The 15194-nt window shown below is 48.9% G+C and overlaps 1 long non-coding RNA gene across 1 annotated transcript; it reads right to left on the bottom strand.

Annotated features, from left to right (window-relative positions):
* Nucleotides 1-1630: 1630 nt before the first annotated feature.
* LOC127058461 (uncharacterized) lies at nucleotides 1631-15187 on the bottom strand. Its single transcript, XR_007776377.1, has 2 exons — nucleotides 15081-15187; nucleotides 1631-4352 (listed from the first exon to the last, which is right to left on the bottom strand). It is a non-coding gene; the product is annotated as an uncharacterized LOC127058461 (long non-coding RNA).
* Nucleotides 15188-15194: the final 7 nt, after the last annotated feature.

Here is a 15194-nt window from a genome sequence, read left to right as displayed (position 1 = left end):
TCTGTAATGACTGAAGATTTATGGTTATGTGAACACATTTGATGTCTTTGCTGTATTTATCCTTAGATATCTAATGTGAGTGCATGGAGGCTCACTAGCCCACAACTCAAACATATGGGATTAATAGTGACTTGTGGGTGCTCAGCACCTCTGAAAAGTGGGCCATTTATTTCAGTGCCTCATTATGGATTTAGGAGCCTAATTTTAAGCACCTAAGTTTGAAAAGGAGGGACAGTGTGTACTTCATATGTAGTTCCACTGGGTTTTTTTCCCAGAGCTTTTTTATTACCAGGGGTCTTATGCAAAATAAATTGTTGCTCTAGGTGCTTTTTCTAATCTCCTGATCCTGCTATTATTCAGTGTTAATTTTTCTTCTAGGTAAGGTGACTATAGCTGTGGATTCTTGCTTTGAATACATGCTTTCTGTAGTCAATGTCAATTTCCATCCAGCTAGGCTAAAAAGAATCTAATATTTCTGTTTAGCTGAAACTTAGATTTTCTATAGTTTAATCCCTCTGTCTGTATCCAAGCCCTATTCAATATTTCCTACTTAGGGAAAAAACCCATTGACTAGTATGAGGAATAGAGCAGTGAACACCAAAGCGGAAAGGCAGTGATCAGCCTGTAAATGCCAAGTTGCCTGGCATCATCATCATCACTACATATTCTCAGAGTACATAGGGTATAGCTGCAGTGGTGTTTAGCGCAGGGATGGAGGAGTCAGGACTCCTGAGTTCTGTTCCCAGTTCTGCAAACTGACTTGCTGTGTGACCTTGAACAACTGTCTTGATCTCTCTGAACCTGTTACAAAGATATACTTCATTAATGCTTGCAGGACGCTCATATGCTGCAGTGCTGGGGGGCTGCAGACACAGAATAAATAATGATGAATGAATACTCAATCCAAGAGAATGACTGGTACAGGCTCGGTAATACAAGGAGTGGTTTAACCCTGAGGCAGGAGGGGAGGGTATGCCACAGCACTGGAAGCATGAAATGTCTATGCATTCAGTTTCCCTGCTGGAATTGAGAGCTGCCATAAGGGCCTTCTATAAAACATCCTCGCAATGAATGGGAGTTGTAGTAAGAAGAGAGCCTGAGGCCTGGTCTACACGATGGAGTTAGGTCGAATTTAGCCGCATTAGGTCGATTTAAAAATGAATGCGTCCACACAACCAACTCCGTTCCGTCGACCTAAAGGGCTCTTAAAATCGACCTCCGTACTCCGCCCCGGAGAGGGGAGTAGCACTAAAATCAACTTTGCTGGGTCGAATTTGGGGACGCAAATCTATATTATTGGCCTCCAGGAGCTATCCCAGAGTGCTCCATTGTGACAGCTCTGGACAGCACTTTGAACTCTGATGCACTAGCCAGGTACACAGGAAAATCCCCAGGAACTTTTGAATTTCACTTTCTGTTTGGTCAGCGTGGTGAACTCAGCAGCACAGGTGACCATGCAGTCCCCTCACAGAATCTGGAAAGACCATTCCTAAGTGCTAAGCACAGATGATTCACACAAATTCATCCTGATATCAAGTAGTACCAGAATATCCCGATATCAAGGATGGTACAAAAACATTCCCCAGGGATAACAGGAATAACTGACCCCTCCTAAAAGATAAGGTCTGGATGACAGTAAGTAATAAAGATGTTTTAATCAAACCAACATGTACAAGACGATGGGTAATAACTAGCCACATCAGGGGGCAGTAACTATGTCAGAGGCAGTGCTAACTTGTTTGTATCAGAGTATACAGATGTATCTCAAAGGGAGTATCTTTGTCCAGCTGAGGGAGGAATGGAAAGTCTCACTATTCACTGAGCTGCGTCCATTGTCACAGGCATACATGTCTTAGTATCCTCATCTGCCAGGTGCTATGACTGTGCTTTGTTGACAATAAACCTGGCCTGGCACCTTTGCCCCGTAACAAATCTTGTGGTCATTGAGTGGTTCACTCGAGGTCTGCTGTGCCGTCCGTCTGCACAGAGCTGGGGCAGCACACAGGAAGAACACACACAGGCAGCCGAACATCTAACCACTGGAGTGCTTCCTGGATCAGTGCCACAGGCCCTGTAGTCTGATGTTCTGGAGGAGTCACACGCCTGTCCCAGCTAGTGCAGAAAGGAATTTGTTTTACATTTTTGGACAGCCAAGGCTTGATCTAAAACCCATTGAAGTCAATGGCATAGCACCACTTGATTTCAGTGGCTTAGGGCCAGACCCCATGTCCATTTCCTAGATTATAGCAATCTGGTCTTTTTTTAAAAATGCATAAATGTCAACAGTTTCCAGGTGTGTTTAACAGGATCATGTAATCCTCTCATCTTCCATGTAATGCTCTTGAATACAATTTCAATACAAAAGTACAACTCAGTTATAAGTAGAATTTTGCCGTCTAGTGGATTGTTATAAAATTGCACCCAATGATAAATCACAACCAGACAGCAAATGTAGCCTTTATCAATGCCATAATGGCACACTGTATCAAGATATGCTATGTAACTTTCCCTGCCTCGCTTACCCTCCACCCCCATATCCTTTAACTGAAACTACCATTTAACTTTTTTCATAAGAAATCCATGTCAATAGCTCTGCCAAACAAAAAATGTCATCCATCTGGAGTAAAGGCAGACAATCTATAACTTATTTCAGTCAAAAACATCTTCAGGGATAATTGTAGTTTGCGCCAAAACCAGAATTTTAGAAGGTCTCACAATTCCACGTTAAGGCCTTACTTGGCCAGCAAACAAACCCACTGGAAACTGTGCCTAAGCAAACCGCAGTTTTACTGAGAAAAGCAGCTGTGTCAAAGTGGCACCTTCCTGCTCCACCCATCCACCCCCACCCCACCTCCCGAGTGTGTTCACAATCGTATCTGCTGACTTTGCTGACTAAAGTAAGTTTTAACTACTTATTACTCCTGTTAACACTGCAGAGTCCATATGGTCATGAGACAGTAAGCTGGATTCTATATAGGCACATGCATCACCAGCAGAATGGCTAACAGTTCTGATTGCTACTGTCTTTATTGTTACTGATGCACAAGTCAGGAACAACCCAGCATGACTCTCAGGGCTTGTTTACACTGGAGAGTTGCAGTGTGGGTAGTGGCTTTACAGCGCTGCAACTCACTCACCGTCCACTCTTGCAAGGCACATACAGCGCTGTATCTCCCTGGCTACAGCGCTGGTTGTACTCCACCTCGACCTGGAGAATAATGACTATAGTGCTGCTGATGCAGCGCTGCTCCTCCAGTGTGGCCACCAAAAGCGCTGTTATTGGCCTCCAGAGGTATTCGGAAGTATCAGAATGCCTGTTCAGCCACTCTGCTCATCAGTTCGAACTCTACGGCCCTGGCCTCAGTGACCCACCCTTTAAATGCCCTGGGAAATTTTAAAAATCCCCTTCCTGTTTGCTCAGCCAGGTGTGGAGTGCAATCAGTGAATCTTTCCAGGTGACCATGGCTCCACGTGGCCAACGAACCCCAGCATGGAGCAATGGTGAGTTGCTGGACCTCATCAGTGTTTAGGGGGAGGAAGCTGTGCAGTCTCAGCTGCGCTCCAGCCATAGGAATTACGATACCTATGGGCAGATATCAAGGGCCATGCTGGAAAGGGGCCATGACCGGGACACGCTGCAGTGCAGAGTTAAAGTGAAGGAGCTGTGGAGTGCCTATTGCAAAGCCCGTGAGGGAAATCACCCACTCCGGCACTGCCCCCACGACCTGCCATTTTTACAAAGAGCTGGACGCGATACTTGGAGGTGACCTCACTACCAATCCGAGGACCACGATGGACACTTCAGAGTGGGGGGAGGAGGAGGAGGAGGAAAGCGAGAGTGAGGGTACTGGGGTGGGAGGAGACACCTCGGAGTCCCTGGAGGCATGCAGCCAGGAGCTCTTCTCAAGCCAGGAGGAAGGTAGCCAGTCGCAGCAGTCGGTACTTGGTGGAGGATAAACAGAGGAGCAGGTTCCCAGTAAGCAGCTTTTATTTTCATGATGGAAATGTTTTGGGAGAGGAGGGAGGGTTAGGGCTGCATGCATGCATGCCTAGATGTGGACTAGCCCATTGATGTGGTCTATCACGTCGCGGTAATCGGCCTCGGTAATCTCTTCAAAAGTTTAAGCCAGAGTGTGGGCAATACACTTGCACAAGTTTATTGGGAGAGCCACTGTGGTCCTTGTTCCAGTCAGGCTAACGCGTCCGCGCCACTGTGCCACGATAGGTGGGGGCACCATTGCTGCACACAGGCAAGTTGCATAGAGGCCAGGGCGGAATCCGCATTGCTGTAGAAGACCCTCTCGCGCTTCCCAGGTGACCCGCAGCAGCGAGACATCTTCCAGGATCAACTCCTGTGGAAAATGTTGGGATAGTGTTCAGTGTAGGTACCCCCGGCAGCTGTTTGCTTTCCCCAACGCACAGAAACCCCAATACAGCCCTGAACCAATCATTCCCCCTTCCCAGGTGACCCGCAGCAGCGAGATATCTTCCAAGATCAACTCCTGTGGAAAACGTTAGGATAGTGTTCCGTATAGGTGCCCCCTGCAGCTGTTTGCTTTCCCCAACGCACAGAAACCCCCGAGGACAGTAGAGCCCTGAAGCAATCAGTCCCCCTTACTCACCATTTCGGAGCTCCCTGGGTTATGTGCACTCTCTTTGGGATGAGAAAATTATGCTATTGTGAAGACTGTTACACTCCTTAACTGTGTGGGAATAACTGTCTGGTATAAACAATGCTGCCTCTGTTAAGTGTTGCATTTTTTGCCTTTACAGAAGCAACCTTGTGATCTCGGCTGCCCGTGTTATCAACGTCTCAAAGACTACAAAACCTCCGGAAGAAGCCGTGAAAAAGCAAAGAAGACATGCTGCAAGCAGTTATGAAGCACTCTGTCACAGAGAATCAAAAAGTGCAGGACTGGAGGGAAAGGGAAAGCAGGATCCACCCGAAAAACGCAGCGGACAGGAAGGAAAGCACAAAGCAGATGATAAACATCCTGGCGCGCCAAGCAGACTCTATCCAGGCACTCGTAGCCATGCAGGCAGAGCACTATCGCGCCCGCCCTGCCCCGTCCCAAAGCTCTTTCCCTTGTGCCCTAATGTCAGCTCAAAACCCCCTTCTCCTGCATCCAGGTTCTTACCAACACCAGCTGCCTCCAACACCTGTACGTTTACCAACCAGCCCTGAGAACTATGCCCCTTACCCTCTGCACTCAACCCCCATCACCATGCAGTATAGCCATCCTGAAGTGCAGCAGTCATTGCACAGCACTCCAGACAGGACATATTCAATCCTGTGACTGTACAGTTCCCCACCCCACCTCCCTGCCCTTTTAGGCTCCCAAAAAGTTGTGTGTCTGTCAATAAAGTATTTTTCTTCTCAATAAATTAATTCTTGGCTTTGAAAACAGTCTTTATTATTGCAGAAAATCAAAGATACCTTAGCCCAGGAAAGAAACAGGCACTGCAAATCATCTTAGGAAACACAGATTCCTACTAACATTCTAACCACTGCACTTCACTCCCGTACAAGGCACCAAATATTACTGTTGGTTTTCAGCCTCAAATTCCTCCCTCAAAGCATCCCTAATCCCTGCAGCCCTGTGCTGGGCCTCTCTAGTAGCCCTGCTCTCTGGCTGTGCAAATTCAGCCTCCAGGCATTGAACCTCGGAGGTCCATGCCTGACTGAATCTTTCACCCTTCCCTTCACAAATATTATGGAGGGTACAGCACGAGGATATAACTGCGGGGATGCTGCTTTCCCCCAAGTCTAGCTTCCCATACAGAGATCGCCAGCGCCCCTTTAAATGGCCAAAAGCACACTCCACAGTCATTTGGCACCGGCTCAACCTGTAGTTGAACCAGTACTTGCTCCTGTCAATGTTCCCTGTATATGGTTTCATGAGCCAAGGCATTAATGGGTAAATGGGGTCTCCAAGGATCACAATAGGCCTTTCGACGTCCCCTACTGTGATCTTCCGGTCTGGGAAAAAAGTCCCGGCCTGCAGCTTCCTGAATAGCCCAGTGTTGCTAAAGAAGCGTGCATCATGCACCTTTCCGGGCCAGCCTGTTAATGTCAGTGAAAAACCCACGGTGATCCACAAGTGCCTGGAGAACCATGGAGAAATACCCCTTCCGATTAACATACTCAGATGCTAGGTGGGGTGGTGCCAGAATAGGAATATGCGTCCCATCTATCGCCCCTCCACAGTTAGGGAAACCCATTTGTGCAAAGCCATCCACAATGTCCTGCACGTTCCCCAGAGTCACGGTTCTTCTTAGCAGGATGCGATTAATGGCCCTGCAAACATCAACACGATTCCAACGGTCGACTTTCCCACTCCAAACTGGTTCCCGACTGATCGGTATCTGTCTGGAGTTGCCAGCTTCCAGATTGCAATAGCCACCTGCTTTTCCACCAGCAGGGCAGTTCTCAATCTTGTGTCCTTGAGCCGCAGGGTGAGGGCGAGCTCAGCACAGTCTCATGAAAGTGGCTCTTCTCATCTGAAAGTTCTGCAGCCACTGCTCGTCATCCCAGACTTCCATGATGATGTGATCCCACCACTCAGTGCTTGTTTCCCGAGCCCAAAAGCGGCGTTCCACGGTGCTGTGCATTTCCGTGAATGCCACAAGCAATTTCGTGTTGTACGCGTCACACGACCCGCTATCATCATTGGACTCCTCATCACTTTGGATCTTAAGGAATAGCTCAACCGCCAAACGTGATGTGCTGGCGAGACTCGTCAGCATACACCTCAGCAGTTCGGGCTCCATTTCCCACAGAAATCGCGCTGCACAGAAACCGTTGAGAGAGTCGAGATGGTGCCAAATGTGGACGGAAACCAGGGATTGCTGGGATGTGAAGCAATGCATCACAAGCGTTGGGCCAGGAAGCAGAATGACCCACACCCTCCGCCCCCTTTCCACAATGCACGGTGCCAGAATGGGAAGAGGTGCTCTGTGAGATAGCTGCCCATAATGCACGACTCCCAACACTGCTGCAAATGCTGCAGATGTGGCCACACTGCAGCGCTGGTAGCTGTCAGTGTGGCCACACTGCAGCGCTTTCCCTACACAGCTGTACAAAGACAGCTTTAACTCCCAGCGCTGCACACCTGCAAGTGTAGCCAAACCCTCAGATCCCAGGGTGAGCTTGCAGAGCGAGGAGTTAGCTAAAACAATCTTTATACTTGTACCTGGAGCAGTCTTGATCTGCAATCGTAAAATGGTGACAATGGTGTTGGCCATCTCATGTGATTTTATTGTGAATCTCATGATATTTTGTGGTTCTTTTAAAACCCCAACTCCTGGAGCCATGTGATTATATGAGAATCTAACTTTTACTTTTACGCAAACGAAAAAAGTCTCTAGCCTTTATGGTGCAAAGAAACCATGAAAATGTGAAGTCTGAAGGCTCAAACACTAGACAGCAAAGAAAATGAACCTAACATTTATTATTTTTTTAAATCTCATGATTTTTCAGCCTATCAGGATTTTTTGCTGAGCCTGACTCATAGTTTTTGAATGCTTGCAGTGGGCCAGACTGAACAGCCAGCATTAGTCACTATTTGGATTAGCACTGCACTTCACTGCGTGCCCCTCCATAATAACAAACACATTTTTAATAAAAACGCAGCAGCAAACTGCTGTACAGAGTGACTGTGCTGTGAGGTAAAACCCGGTCCCCTCAGGTCTTAAACCCGCCTTCCATAGGCCAGAAAACAGGGCTCTGAAGAAGAGAAGTAACTAATTGACAACTGGCTCAATTTCATGAGCTTACGGCACAGAGGTCAAAGGAGCTTAGAATCAGGGACAGAACAAGGCTTCTTCCTGACAGTAGCACTCTGATGCGGACTGAGGGGTGCAAATGCAGTTCACAAACCAGAGTTCCTCCTTAGGGGTGCTGAAGAACCAGCTGAGTTCTGTCCCCTGCTCTACTAGCACAGAGCCCTCTAGCAGCTCTACCAGGGCTCCCTGGTCACTGATGCACAGCTGATTGTAGAGGTGGCCCTGAAGCAGCCCTTACCCAACATTGTATTCAGCATAGCCACTCTGACTGCCACGGTTTCATTGTTAGCCATGCAGTCACTACACCTGGGTGCAGCATGAGGCCCTAAAGAAGTTTTGGCTTTCCCAGCCATCCCCAATTCATTTGATTTGCAGCAGGGAAGTGGCATGCTGCTCCCAGCCATTGCTGAAGTGACTCAGACCCAGACCCTCCAAGGTATTTGGGTATCTAACGCCCAATAGAAATCAATGGGAGTTAATTCTTTTACTTCTGACACCATGTTAAGAGCCGATGGAAAGAGCTACGCCAAGTGCAATGCACAAAAGCAGTGCTACAAAACCCAGAAGCTATGTTACATATTCTTGTGGGCCATCTCCTGGCACTTTCTTGACTATTTACATACAGACAGACACAGAGCACTCCCATAATCGGTGAGGGAATGGTTTGGATCCTCTACTTATTCATTCAGATTAGAGAAAGAAAGAGCACTCTCACTCAACGAGGGATGCAGAGCTGTGAGGGAGCTGCTTACCAAAGCCAGGGGTGGGGGAGGATGGAGAACTGGCCTCTCTCCTGCTCCTTTTGGCTTTAACCCCTGGCACTTTCTCCACCAAGCATGGTGGGGTGAGTGCTCTAAGACCATTAGATGGGAGTAGCAGTTGTAGAGTCATTCCACAGCCTAGCACTAGCATTTCTTCATCATGGCATTTCCCTAGCACCAGGCCCAGTTCTAGGTTGGGGCGCTAGGAAGAGGATTTTAGCCCATAGAGCGTCTTAGGATGCCACAGAGAAAGCTGCTCTATCAGTCATTGAAACATAGCAAATAGCAGTACTGAAGAGAACAAAAACTGCCCTCTCCTAGCTTGGCTTGGTTGGTTTTGTGAGCCGTAGGGGGCCATATACTGAGTGGAAGGTGGCTTGGGCCAGCGATCCCTTCTTTGACATGATGCTCTACTTTGACATGATGCCTGCAAAACTAGCTTGTCAATGGTTAGGCTGCTGGTGTGTTGAGACCGCAGCCCATCCTGGGGACCAACACTGTTGCATAGTTTCCTTGTGCTCCCCATCTGTCTGTATCCACATGCTGTTGTCTCGGGTCTTACACTTAGATTGTCAGTTTGCTGGGCAAGGACCAGCTTTTTCTTCTGTGTACGTACAGCACCTAAAACGATGGGTCCTGGGTCACGTGTGAAGCTCCTAGGCGCTGCCACAATACACATATATAATAAAATATAATAATAAATAGCAGCTGGGGAACAACAGGACCGCTCTGTACAAGGGGTGCAGCAAAGCCTGGCTTTCTGAGTTCCCCCTGGGTGGCCTGTGCAGTGGCTCTTTGGGCATAGGGCAGTTGCTGGTGTTTGCGTACTGGGAATCCTGCTGCTTTTCAATGACGTGGGCTGGCTGTGCTGTGGGGTTGGCTCTTTCACATGGGGTTTCACAGTCAGTGCTCCCTCTAATTTTTCCCACCCATGTGTGGAAAGAATTTTGTTCTGTGCACCAATACGGAGGTGTTGTGTAACACATCACCTCTATATTGTGCACATAACAAAATTCATGCGGGCCGAGGGGTTCAGAGTGTGAAAGGGAGCTCACGGCTGAGGCAGAGGGTTGGAGTGCAGAGGGGGTGAGGGCTCCGGGCTGAGGCTGGGAATGAGGAACTCTGGGCTGGGGCAGAGGGTTGGAGTGTGTGGGGGGGGGTGAGGGCTCTGGATGGAGGTGTGGGATCTGGGGTGAGGTTGGGGATGAGGGGTTTGGCGTGCAGTGGGGCTCCCAAGGGCTACGGTGGGGAGAGAGGACTTCCCCCCCCAAGCTCTCTCTCTCCCTGTAGCAGCACGTAGGTTGAGGGGGAGAGGCGCCTCTCCCCTGGCCGCGGCAGGTCCAGGCCAGGCTGGGTTGTGGCCAGGGGAGGGGTGCCGCTGCAGGTCCAGGGCTTGGGGAGAGGCATCTCTCCCTCCTGCAGCCCTGAGCACCTGTGTGGCACTTAATAGGCAGCCACGCAGTTTACAGGGAATATAACTCACAGTGTATGGCAAATGCATGGCCCTCTTATGGGACCCAGACAGCCCCGCTGGGTTATATCAGGATGGGGCAGCCCTGCCCTGTTTCAGGGTTGGTGCACGTGGTGCCAGGGCTCCATCATCATTACTGCATGGAAACAGACTTCTGATCTGGTGCTACTCAGGGCTTGTTTACAAGGAGACTCTCTGGAAAATTAATCCCAATTAACTAGAGGCATAAATTTAAAGCAGATTAGTTAAATTGTATTAAACCCTATAGTGAATTAAGCTAAATGTGAATTAAGACCTCTTTAATTCCAAATAAGAGCACCTACACAAGGGTTTAATGGAGTCTAACCAACCCACTTTAAAATTCACACCCTTAGGCCATATCTACACTGCAAAATTATGTCAACCTAACTTACATTGGCATATAGCCACCTCAGCCATTAAATTGCTCGTATGCACACACTTGGCTCCTAGTGTCAGCAGTGCACGATCTCACCAGGAGTGCTTGTTTCCATTGTACTGTCAGCGTAGGTCCGGGGTATTGTGCACTCCTGAAAGCCAGTAACAGTTGATGTAAACAACACACTGTCTACACCAAATTTTTCCATCACGCCCTCCTTACCTGTAATGGAGCCTGTCTGCACCACCTTCCCTGGGGAACAGCAGTTTGGAGCCATGATCAGTGCCCAGGGCAAAGCCCGGGACTGCAGCCAGGAGTGGAGTTGGGCCCGGGACCCGAGCTGCGGCTGGGAGTGGGGCTGGAGCAGAGCTGGGAACAGAGCAGAGCTGGATGGTGCTGCCTTCCTGCCCCCTCTGGGGGCTGACCTGGGCCCCACCGCAGCCTTCGGACATTTCTCTGCACCTCCCAGTTAGGGGACCATTGGTCTGCACTGACATTGCAACAACCCAACTACAAGCTTATTAAGTTTGCAGATGATACCAAACTGGGAGGGATTGCAACTGCTTTGGAGGACAGGGTCACAATTCAAAATGATCTGGAAAAATTGGAGAAATGGTATGAGGTAAACTTGATGAAGTTTAACAAAGACAAATGCAAAGTGCTCCACTTAGGAAGGAACAATCAGTTTCATACATACAGATTGGGAAGAGACTGTCTAGGAAGAAGTACGGCAGAAAGGGATCTAGGGGTTATAGTGGAACACAAGCTAAATATGAGTCAACAGTATGATGCTGTTGCAAAAAAGCAAACGTGATTCTGGGATGCATTAACAGGTGTGTTGTGAGCAAGACACGAGAAGTCATTCTTCCGCTCTACTCTGCGCTGGTTAGGCCTCAACTGGAGTATTGTGTCCAGTTCTGGGCACTGCATTTCAAGAAAGATGTGGAGAAATTGGAGAGGATCCAGAGAAGAGCAACAAGAATGATTAAAGGTCTGGAGAACATGACCTAGGAAGGAAGGCTGAAAGAACAGGGTTTGTTTAGTTTGGAAAAGAGAAGACTGAGAGGGGATATAATAGCAGTTTTCAGGTATCTAAAAGGATGTCATAAGGAAGAGGGAGAAAACTTGTTCACCTTAGCTTCTAAGGATAGAACAAGAAGCAATGGGCTTAAACTGCAGCAAGGGAGGTTTAGGCTGGACGTTAGGAAAAAGTTCCTAACTGTCAGGGTGGTTAAACACTGGAATAAATTGCCTAGGGAGGTTGTGGAATCTCCATCTCTGGAAATATTTAAGAGTAGGTTAGATAAATGTCTATCAGGGATGGTCTAGACAGTATTTGGTCCTGCCATGAGCGCAGGGGACTCGATGACCTCTCGAGGTCCCTTCCAGTCCTAGAGTCTATGAATCTATGAATTGACATTGACTCTACACAGCTCGACAGGCAAGGGGGTTAATAGTAGGGTTGAGAGGCACTTATAGCAGCTACTACGACTAGGGGCTTGTCTACACTACCTCATGGGGTCGACCTAAGGCATGCAACTTCAGCTACTTGAGTCGACGTACTTAGATCTACTTACCGTGGTGTCTTCACCACAATAAGTCGACAGCTGACGCTCTCCTGTCGACTCTGCTTGCGCGTCTCGTTCTGGTGGAGTACTGGAGTGGATGGGAGAGCGCTCTGCTGTCGATTTATCAACCCCGCTGGATTAATCACTGTGTGCCGATCCGGCGGGTACTGCAGACAAGCCCAAAACGCAAGACCGCTTACATCGACCTAACCTGTAGCGCACTAAATTCAGAGTCGCTCCCCTATGCAGGGCCGTCCTTAGGCATAGGCAGAATAGGCGATGGCGTAGGGCCCCACACTGCCTGGGGGCACCACTCAGCAGGCAGCCCAGACAGTGTAGAAGCAGGGCTGCTGGGTCCTAGAGAGAGCCGAATGCAGCACAGTCTGAGGGACGGGATTGGCTGCTGGGGTCTCTGGGAAGGGGAGGGGGTGGGGGTTGGGAAAGGAGCTCACCTGTGAGTGTGACTCTTTCCCCCCGGCTGAGGTCAGGTGAGGCAGGCTCTGTGGCTCTGGAACCAGTATCCTTTGTTGTGCCCCATCCATTCTTCTCCCCCCTGCCCCCAGGAGCACCCCCTCCTTTCTCCCTCCTTCCCAGGAGCTGGCTGCCTGCCTGCTGAGGAATGAAAGTGAAAGTAACTCACTTCCTCGGCAGACAGCCAGGATTGGAATGTCACACAGGGCTTGGCTGGCAGTGGGCTGAGCAGGCCAGCTGAACCACTCAACCTGCTGTCAGTCTGGGGTTCCATTCACTCAGCCGGCAGCAGGCTGAGTGGGCCGGTGGCAGGCTGAGCAGGGCCGGTGGGGGGTTGAGTGGCTCAGTCTGCTGCCAGTCTGGGGTGCCAGCAGCACTCAGCCTACTGCTACTCCGGGGTTCTGGCTGCCGGCCCCTTGCCAGTCAGGAGCTCAGCTGCCAGCCCCACTCTGCCTCCTGCCAGCCTGGGTGAGCAGAATCCCAGGCTGGTAGCGGGCTGAGGGGGGGTTGGCGGCCGGGATCCTGGCTGGCAGGAGTTGGTGGTCAGAACCCCAGACCAGCAGCGGGCTGAGCAGGGCCTGGGATCCTTGTCTAGGGTTCCAGCCACCAGCCCGCTGCCAGTTTGGGGTTTCATTTACTCAGCTGGCAGTGGCCTGAGCAGGACCGGTGGCCAAGACCTCAGATAATAACAATAGTTTATTTATATAATATAGATGTAGAGAGAAACCTTCTTGTGACGAACTGGGAATGTTCTTGATGTTTCCTCTGAATACTGTGTTGGTGCCTCAGTGTCCCCTATGCAGTTCTTAAGTATCTAGGTGGTGGAATAAGGGCATGTGATTGCTGAAGAGCAAAGGGACAGTGCACCTAAATGCCTGGCACTCTGTCTCCTAGCAACTGATGGCCTAGGCCCCTTCTCTGCAAAGGTGCCAGCTGAAGGTGTTGGAGACAAAGGGATCAGCTGACCTCCTGGCCCGGGAAAGGGGCTGAGGAGAGAGGAGGGGCTGGGAGGGGTTGTTAGTCTGGAGCTGGCTGGGGTCGAGGAGTGAAGTGCAGACGGGGGGGGTCTGGTTCACTGCCCCCCAGAATGGACCTGGCCAAGGAGTCTGGTTCGCTGTATCTACAAGCTCTGATTTAGACCTGTTCCTGTCATCGAATAAACCTCTGTTTTACTGGCTGGCTAAGAGTCACATCTGACTGCAAAGTGGGGGTGCAGGACCCGGTGGCTTCCCCAGGACCCCACTGAGGCGGGCTCGCTCTGGGAAGCGCACGGAGGGGCAGAGGATGGTGAATGCTCCAAGGAGAGACCCAGGAGGTGAGCTTCTTGCCCTGAACAAGTCTGCTCCAAGGGAGAGGAGGCTCCCCAAAGTCCTGACTGGCTTTGTGGGGAGCAGTTCCAGAGCATCGCCCGGTGACTCCATGACACTTCTACAAACATTAAAATGTATTACTGGCACAAGAAACCTTAAATTACAGTGAACTTGGCACACCACTTCTGAAAGGTTGCCGACCCCTGGTATAAAGTGACCATATGTTGTACTAAGATTCTCCTGCTTTTTTTTTTCCCTGTGAGTCAGTATAACTTTTGCCAGCCCAGAAGTTGGGCAGCCAATGTTTTACGTTTTCACAATGTTTTCTCCAACTTTCATAAAGTAAATACATAGTTAATATGAGTTTAAAAGGCCAGGGACACTTCTTTGTGAAGAATCTGTACAGTAGATCATTCCCATAGATGATCCAGAAAATAAATTTGAGGTTGAATTTTTTAATGTTGTGATGGATAAAGCAGTATCTGCTGTTGATGAAAGGTTTAATACCTTGCAAGTACACCATGAACAGTTTGGATTTTTGTATGACATAACTAAATTCAACGAAATAGGAAAACAAGAGCAACTAATGACAAAGTGCAAAAACCTAGAGAGCCTCCTGAAGCACGGTGATAGTTTTGATTTAAATGGACTTGAACTGTACGAAGAATTGAGTACATTGTCATCAATGTTGCCACATGAAAAATCGGTGATGGACATTGTACAGTTTATTCATACCCGCAAACTTGTTGACATATATCCTAATGTGTATATTGCCACTGTATTCTACTGACAATTCCTGTAACAGTAGCATCAGGAGAACGGAGGTTCTCAAAACTAAAGCTCATTAAAAACTATCTCCGCTCTACCATGAGTCAGGAACGCTTAACTGGTCTTGCTTTTCTTGCAATCGAACAAGACACAACTTTGTCTTTGTCATACGATGACATTATTACTGATTTTGCAGCCAAAAAAGCCAGAAAGATTGCTTTTAATTAAAAACAAATCTTTGTTTCAATACCTTTTCATATAAATTTCCAATAAAATTTTGATAAATTAAAAAAAAATTATTTGCATCATTCTGTCATATCAGAATTTTTTCTATAGTGCTGCTTCTTTAGTGCTAGTCCATCAGCATTACAGTGTGCTTCATTAAGTTAAACTGGTTTTAATAAAGTGAATGTGGCAAGTTTTCCAATACTGTAAGCTTATGTTTGTGTTGCTAAGAGCAGACCAGGCACAGGGGCACCAGTTTAATAATCTCGCCTAGGGCACCATAAATCCTAAGGTCGGCCCTGTACGTGCCCCATGTAGACGTACCCCCTATGGATCCCCGTGGCAGCGCGCTGTAGGGCGATGACCCTGCCCCCGGGCCAGGCGCCTCTGCTTCCCGCTGCCCCGCCTGTGCTGGTACCCGCTCCCCGCCCGGCGAAG

The sequence above is a fragment of the Gopherus flavomarginatus genome, chromosome 9 (assembly GCF_025201925.1).
Source record: "Gopherus flavomarginatus isolate rGopFla2 chromosome 9, rGopFla2.mat.asm, whole genome shotgun sequence".
NCBI lineage: Eukaryota > Metazoa > Chordata > Testudines > Testudinidae > Gopherus > Gopherus flavomarginatus.
This window is presented reverse-complemented; position numbering and strand designations above follow the sequence as displayed.